Source organism: Benincasa hispida, chromosome 4 (genome assembly GCF_027475165.1).
Source record: "Benincasa hispida cultivar pf3 chromosome 4, pf3_genome.v1.1, whole genome shotgun sequence".
NCBI classification, from domain to species: domain Eukaryota; kingdom Viridiplantae; phylum Streptophyta; class Magnoliopsida; order Cucurbitales; family Cucurbitaceae; genus Benincasa; species Benincasa hispida.
The window spans coordinates 42,613,676-42,621,497 of NC_143481.1; positions in this window are offsets into that span (position 1 = coordinate 42,613,676).

Sequence of the window (7,822 nt, forward strand, 5' to 3'; positions counted from 1 at the left end):
TAGCTACAGCTCTAACTCGATTATTTCCTAATAATTGCTGTACTTCACAAGTCACATTAATTTCTTGACCGGCCCATGTGAATCGCTAGAAACATGTGAAGTGTATGGCTAACCCAATAACGAAAGTTTCGTAAGGGAACTGGAGCAGGCTACCATGAGACAAACAAAAGATCTTCTTTCTAAAGAGATTCGATTCGGAACTATTATATGTCCAAGGTCCAATATTGAAATAATTTCAGAGGTTTTCCTTGACTTTGTCCGTGTCAACAAACAATTCAGTAATTAAAAGTTTCGTAATGCATGAACAACAAGCGAATGGGGACGATGTTGGCTTTTTGGCCCTTAATCTTAAATTAATTAATCAATATTTTGATGATAACAAACTCAATTTTTAATTACTGAAAATCTTAGTGTTTTAATATGTCCATAGCGTAAAGCTCGGAACAACGATTCCAACACCTCTTGAATCACTCAAGTCGGAGCTAAAACGAAGACGATATGACCGAAACAAATTTATTGAGAAAATACCGTGGTACGTGGCATAACCAGACCATTTGCATGTAGACATGTGACAACATATTAGTTGAATGGTGGATCATTAAGAGATTAACATATGATGATCTTTTGATTTTTGGATTGATTTAAAATAAAAAATTGAAATTTAAAAGAAATTTAAAAGGAAAATAAATTTAATATTATTTTATGTTTATGTCTAACGGCTAGTTTTTTACACATGGTATATTTTTTATTTTTGGATTGACTTTAAAGAGAATGAATTTAAAAAGAAAATGAATTTAATATTATTTTATGTTTGTGTAAAAATTACGGTGTCTTCTTCTCTAACTTTTTCCTTTTTATTTTTACAATTAATTTAAGCAATTTATTGTATATTTTAGTTTGTTCTTATTTATTGGCTAAAATTTGATAGAATTAAATTATTACATTTTTGTCATCTTATTTGTTGCATAAATTGAATTTTTCTTATTATTTATAAAAAGTGTATTAATTAATTTAATTGGGTTAAATTTTTTTAAAAAAAGTTTAATTAAACCCTATTCACCCCCTCTAGGGTTGCCATATCGATCCAACAATTGGTATCAGAGCGGGCTGCTCTTCTTGAAATATTTATTTCTTAATAAACTTAATTGTTTTTTAGTTATGGCAACTTTAGGTTTTATCCCTTTTACCGATAGTCAATCTATTACAAAGCCTCATTTCTTTAATGGTACTAATTATAGTTATTGGAAAAATATAATGAGATTTTTCTTGCTTTCTATTGATTATGATTTATGGGATATTGTTGAGGAAGGTTTTAAAATTCCAACAAAAGATGTTGATGGTGTTAGCACTATAAAACCTAAGGAAGAATGGTCAATAAATGAAAAGAAAGCATGCTCTTTAAATGCCAAAGCTATTAATTGCTTATTTTGTGCTTTGAATGAAGTTGAGTATAATAGAGTGTCTATTTGCAAAACCGCTAAAGAGATATGGGATAAATTAGAAATTACTCATGAAGGAACTAGTCAAGTAAAAGAAACAAAGATTGATATGTAAGTTCATCAATATGAAATGTTTAAAATTGATGAAAATGAAGCTATTGTTGATATGTTTATTAGATTTACTAACATTGTCAATGGTTTAGAAGGACTTGGGAAAAAGTACTCAAATCTTGAGAAGATAAAGAAGCTATTGTGGTCTTTGCCTAAACAATGGGAGCATAAAGTCACCGCCATTCAAGAGGCAAAGGATCTCAAATCTCTCTCCATGATGAACTCATGGGCTCTTGTTGACGCATGAGATAAAGATCAAGAAAAACATAAAGGATGAGAAGAAAAAGAAATCCAAGAACAAAGCAATGAAAGCTACTTAGGATGATAGCGATGAAAGCGAAAGTGGGAGTGATAATGAAGAAGTGGCCAATTTTTGCTTCATGGCTCATAGTGACAAAGAGGATGAACAAAATGATGAGGTAACTCTAGAACCTCTTTCTTATAATGAATTGTTCGAAGCTTTTGAAAATATGCAAAATGATTTAGAAAAACTTAGTTCTAAGATGTTGTGCTTAAAAAGAAATACAATGTTTTATCTAGTAAAAATAAGTCTTTACTTGAAGAAATTGCTTGCTTAAAAGAGAATGAGCATGATGCATATTGATGAAATGAATATCTCGTGTGACAAACATGCTTTTGATTGTGATGAGAAAAAGGTCTTGCTTGAAAAAGTTAAATTTCTTGAGCATGATAGTTGTGAAAAAGATAATTTGATTAAATTACTCAAAGAAAAGGAATTTAGTGTTTCGCAAGAACTTGATAAGACTAAAGAATCTATTAAAAAGTTGACAATAGGTGCTCAAAGATTAGACAAGGTAATTGAAGTAGGCAAGCCTTTTGGTGATAAAAGAGGTTTAGGCTATATTGATGAATGTTTTACTCCTTCAAGTTCTAAAATTATCTTTGTTAAAGCATCTCATAATATGCCTAAGCTTAATATGCCTAAGATTATGTCTAAGCATGTTAAATCTAACTTTGTGCCTATATGTCATTATTGTGGTGTTGAAGATCATATTAGACCTAAGTGTTTTAAATTGAAATATGCTCATACTATTTCTCCAAGAAGAAATTTTTCTCAAAGGGCAAAGTTTCGCAATGCTCCAAGGAATAATTTCTCCAAGAAAAGTAGAGTGCATAAATGTAACGACTCAAATTTGAACGTATACAGGAAATTAAATGTCAAATAATAAGCAGGACGAAATTTTATTTAAAGGAGTGAAAATTTAGAAGAAGAAAAAAAATAATGAATAATTGGAAATTGGAAATTTATTGGATTAATTAAAAAAGTATTCATTATCGGAGGATTAATTGGAAGCTGGACGCTAGCTAATTCAGGAGACAACGGGCAGTAGATAACTTTTGTTTGGACACTACTCATTGGAAGAATTGGAGGTCAATTAATTGCCCATATACTCTTAAAATTTGAAAAAGAGGAAGTGGAATCCACAAGCAGTGAAGGCAACCACGCGTGAAAACTAGCGAGATTGGAGAGAACATTGGAGAGAGCGAGAGTAAAGAGAGCGAGATTCTTAGCGAGACAGTAAGAAAGAGCGGGAGCGGGAGCGAGAGCGAGAGCGCGACCAGCGACAGCGAGAGACCAAAGCAGCGAGAAAGCTGGAAAGAGCGAGATTCTAAGAACAAAGAGAGCGAGATTTGGACAGAAGCGTGGATTATGTGTTGAATTTAGCCACGATCTTATAGATTATACATAGAAAAACCCTAAAATTGAATATAAACAAAGAATGATGACGTAAGGGCAAACGCTAGCCAAGATTAGGTGTCTTATTGAGAGGAATCCTTAAACCCTGAGTAATTTTAAAGAAGCCACCTGTACAATGATTTGTCACACTGAGAAGAGCTGAAAACTACTATAAATAGGACCCTTTGCCTAAAGATTTAACCCATTCTCAAAAAAATCTCAGTAACAAAGAATCGTGTGAAAGAGTAAGTGTGAGTGAGGAAGTTTTGTGAGATTAAAAGAGAAAAGCTCGGGTAAGGTGCTACCCAAATTTCTGCCCAAATTTTCTTCTAGTTTAAAAAGGGAAAGCTCTACTGATCAAATCATAAAGAATAATAAGGAATAATTAGATCACCGTCAAGATAAGTAGTTTATCTCACCCTCTCTTTAAGTGTTCTATGGTAGTGTACCTTTATTATGTTGCATGATTATGTGTATGTTAATTGTTATATTGCATTACATGTTTAAAACATATTTCTCTACAAGGGACCCCATGCATTATGTTTGTTCACGATTACGTTAAAATCAAGTTTTAATTAGGTGTAAGTTATGCTTTCAATCTAATCTTAAGTTTATGTTAATGGTTGATGTTGGATGCGACTCTGGCCCCACTGACTGCATGACCCGCTAATCATCAGATGGGTTAGTTTCCGCTTAAGTTCTCATCTTCCTATCAGGGCGAGAAATTTATGCTTCCAAGGCTGGTAGGGCATGTATGGTTGCACCCCTCCAGGCCTAATCTTACGTTATGTTTATGCTAGGGACTAGCAGGGTATGTATGGTTGCACCCCTCTAGTCCAACATTACGTTTATGCTAATGGTTGATGTTGGATGCGACTCTGGCCCTACTGACTGCATGACCCGTTAATCATCAGATGAGTTAGTTTTCGCTTAGGTTCTCATCTTCCTATCAGGGCGGAGAGATTTATGTTGGAAGCATAACCGACCACCACATATTATTATACATTTTCGGTCCCAACCATATGTTTTCATGACATGTTGCTTGTGATTGTGCATTTGGTCACTACCCTACGTGAGAACTACTTACTGGGTATATTATATACTCATCCTATATTTTACAGACTTTGTAGGTAAGGACACAGCGTAGATGGCAGAATTGGACGTCGCTCAAATGGCTAACCATCAAACTCACTATTATAGGCATATGCATTTTGTACCACCACGCTATTGTTTTATGGATCCTGGTGTTTTGATAAATAAATTTTTTTATATAGTTTTCTATCTAATTAATAAAATTTAGATATGTTCTTTGAAATTTTCACCAAACTCATCTCATGATAGAAAAGTCTAAGTATGCATGTCGTAGCGGTCGGATCATAATGTGTAAGGATCCAGTCGTTACAATAAATTTGTTGTAAGAGATAAATCTTTGCATAATGTTGGTTGTTTCTCATGTGGCAAGTTTGGACATACAACTTATTCTTGTTACTTGTCTAAATCCAATGCCTTAAATGTCTATGCAAAAATGAAATGGATTCCCAAGTTTGTCAATGCTAACCATCTAGGACCCAAACAAGTGTGGGTACCAAAGAATCAAACTTGAACATTTGTGTTTGTAGGTTTGTTTGAAAGCCTCTAAGAAAAACAAGTGGTACTTGGATTGTGGTTGCTCGAGGTACATGACGGGAGACCCATCCAAGTTTGTCTCTCTCTCCAAAAAGGATGGAGGTTTTGTAACCTTTGGTGACAACAAGAAAGGTAAAATAATCAGTAAAGGTAGTATAGGTAATGAATCTTCTATTTTAATTGAAAATGTACTTTTGTTTGATGGTTTGAAGCATGATTTACTTAGTATTAGTCAATTATGTGATAAAGGCTTTAGAGTTGTGTTTGATAAAAAGAATTGCATAATTGAAAATGCTAGTGATAGAAAAGTTATATTTGTTGGAAATAGAGATGGAAATGTTTATACTATTGATTTGAATGATTGTCCTATTAATGATAAGTGTTTATCGGCTTTGCATAATGATTCTTGGTTATGGCATAGAAGACTAGGACATGCTAGCATGCACTTAATTTCAAATATTTCCAAGAATTCTTTGGTTAGAGGTCTTCCCAAATTTAAATTTGAAAAAGACAAAGTTTGTGATGCTTGTCAAATGGGTAAGCAAACTAAGTCCTCTTTCAAATCTAAAAATGCAATCTCTACAACTAGACCCCTTCAACTATTACACATGGACTTATTTGGCCCTTCTAGAATTGCTAGTTTTGGAGGAAACTATTATGCCTTTGAGATAGTTGATGATTTTTCAAGATTTACTTGGGTTTTGATGCTAAAACATAAGGATGATGCTTTGAAAAGCTTTTCTAGTTTTGCAAAACGAGTTCAAAATGAAAAAAGGTTTTTTGATTTCTAAAATTAGGAGTGATCATGGAGGATAATTTGATAGCAATACTTTTGAAACTTTTTGTGAAGAAAATGATTTTTCTCATAATTTCTCTACTCCAAGAACTCCTCAACAAAATGGTGTATTTGAAAGGAAAAATCGTACTTCGCAAGAATTTGCTAGATCAATGTTGCATGAGTATGGTTTACCTACATACTTTTGGGTGGAAGCCGTTAACACCGCTTCTTATGTTTTAAATAGAGTTTTAATTATACCTTCTTTGGATAAAACTCCTTATGAACTTTGGCATAACAAAATTCCAAATATTGGGTATTTCAAAGTTTTTGGTTGCAAATATTTTATTTTGAATAACAAAGAAAAACTTAGAAAATTTGATTCTAAGACGGATGTTGGTATTTTCCTTGGCTATTCCTCTACTAGTAAAGCTTATAGAGTTTTCAATAAAAGAATGCATGTAGTATTTGATGAATCTTGCAATGTTATTTCTAATGAGCCTATTTATAGTGATGTTTTAGAAGGAAAATTTGGAGATTTACTTGTTAGTGACAAAGGCAAGGAAATTGTTTCAAGTAAGCAAGAGGTGAGCTTAATCAAAAAGGACAAAGTTGGTTCTTCATCCATGCCTAAAGAGTGGAGGTATGCTCCTTCCCATCCCAAAGAATTAATTCTTGGTGGTCCCAAATAAGGTGTGAGAACTCGTTCCTCTCTTAATATGTTTAATAATCTTGCTTTTGTTTCTCAAATTGAACCAAAAAGTTTTAAAGATGCCGAAAATGATGAATTTTGGATTTTAGCTATGCAAGAAGAATTAAATCAATTTGAAAGGAATAAAGTTTGGGAGTTAGTTCCTAGGCATTCTCATGCTTCTATAATTGGAACTAAATGGTCTTTAGAAATAAAATAGATGAAAATGGAAATATCATTAGAAATAAAGCTAGACTTGTAGCTTAAGATTATTGTCAAGAGGAAGGAATAGATTATGAAGAAACTTTTGCATCCGTTACTAGATTAGAAGATATTAGAATGTTGCTTGCTTTTGCTTCTTATAAGAATTTCATTTTGTATCAAATGGATGTGAAAAGTGCATTTTTAAATGGTTATATCATGGAGGAAGTTTGTGTAGAACAACCTCCAAGGTTTGAAAGTTTTGATTTTCCTAATCATGTCTAAAAGTTGAAAAAGGCTTTTTATGGCTTAAAAAAAGCTCCAAGAGCTTGGTATGATAGGCTTCGTAATTTCTTGCTTGAGAATGGATTTAAAATGGGTAAAATTGATACTACTCTTTTTATTAAGACTAAAGAAAATGATATGCTTTTAGTACAAATATATGTAGATGATATTATTTTTGGTTATGCTAATCTATCTTTGTGTGAAGAATTTTCTAAGTGTATGCATAGTGAATTTGAGATGAGTATGATGGGAGAACTTAGCTTCCTTGGACTCCAAATCAAACAACTCAAGGATGGTATTTTCATAAGTCAAGAAAAATACACAAGGGATTTACTCAAAAGGTTCAAATTCAATGTAGGTAAAATTGCAAAAACTCCTATGATCACATCCACTAAGCTTGACAAGGATTAAAAAGGTAAGTGTGTGGATATAAAAACTTATAGAGGTATGATTGGATCTTTACTTTATTTAACCGCTAGTAGATCGGATATTATGTTTAGTGTATGTCTTTGTGCTAGATTTCAATCTTGTCCTAAAGAATCACATTTACATGCCGTTAAAAGAATTTTTAAATATTTGCTTGGTACTATTGATTTATGCTTATGGTATCCTAGAAATGTTGAATTAATTTGGTAGGATATTCCGATGCGGATTTTGCGGGTAGTTTACTTGACCGTAAGAGTACTAGTGGGACTTGTCAATTTCTTGGTAGCTCCTTAGTTTCTTGGTTTAGTAAAAAGCAAAATTCAGTTACCTTATCCACTACCGAAGTGGAATATATTGCAGTTGCTAGTTGTTGTGCTCAAATTCTTTGGATGAAACAAACTCTTTGTGATTTTGGATTAAAGTTTGATAATGTGCCTATATTTTGTGATAATACTAGTGCTATTAATTTGACTAAAAATCCTATACATCGTTTGAGGACTAAGTATATTGATATTAGGCATCACTTTATTAGAGAGCATGTGTAAAATGATAATATTACTCTTGAATTT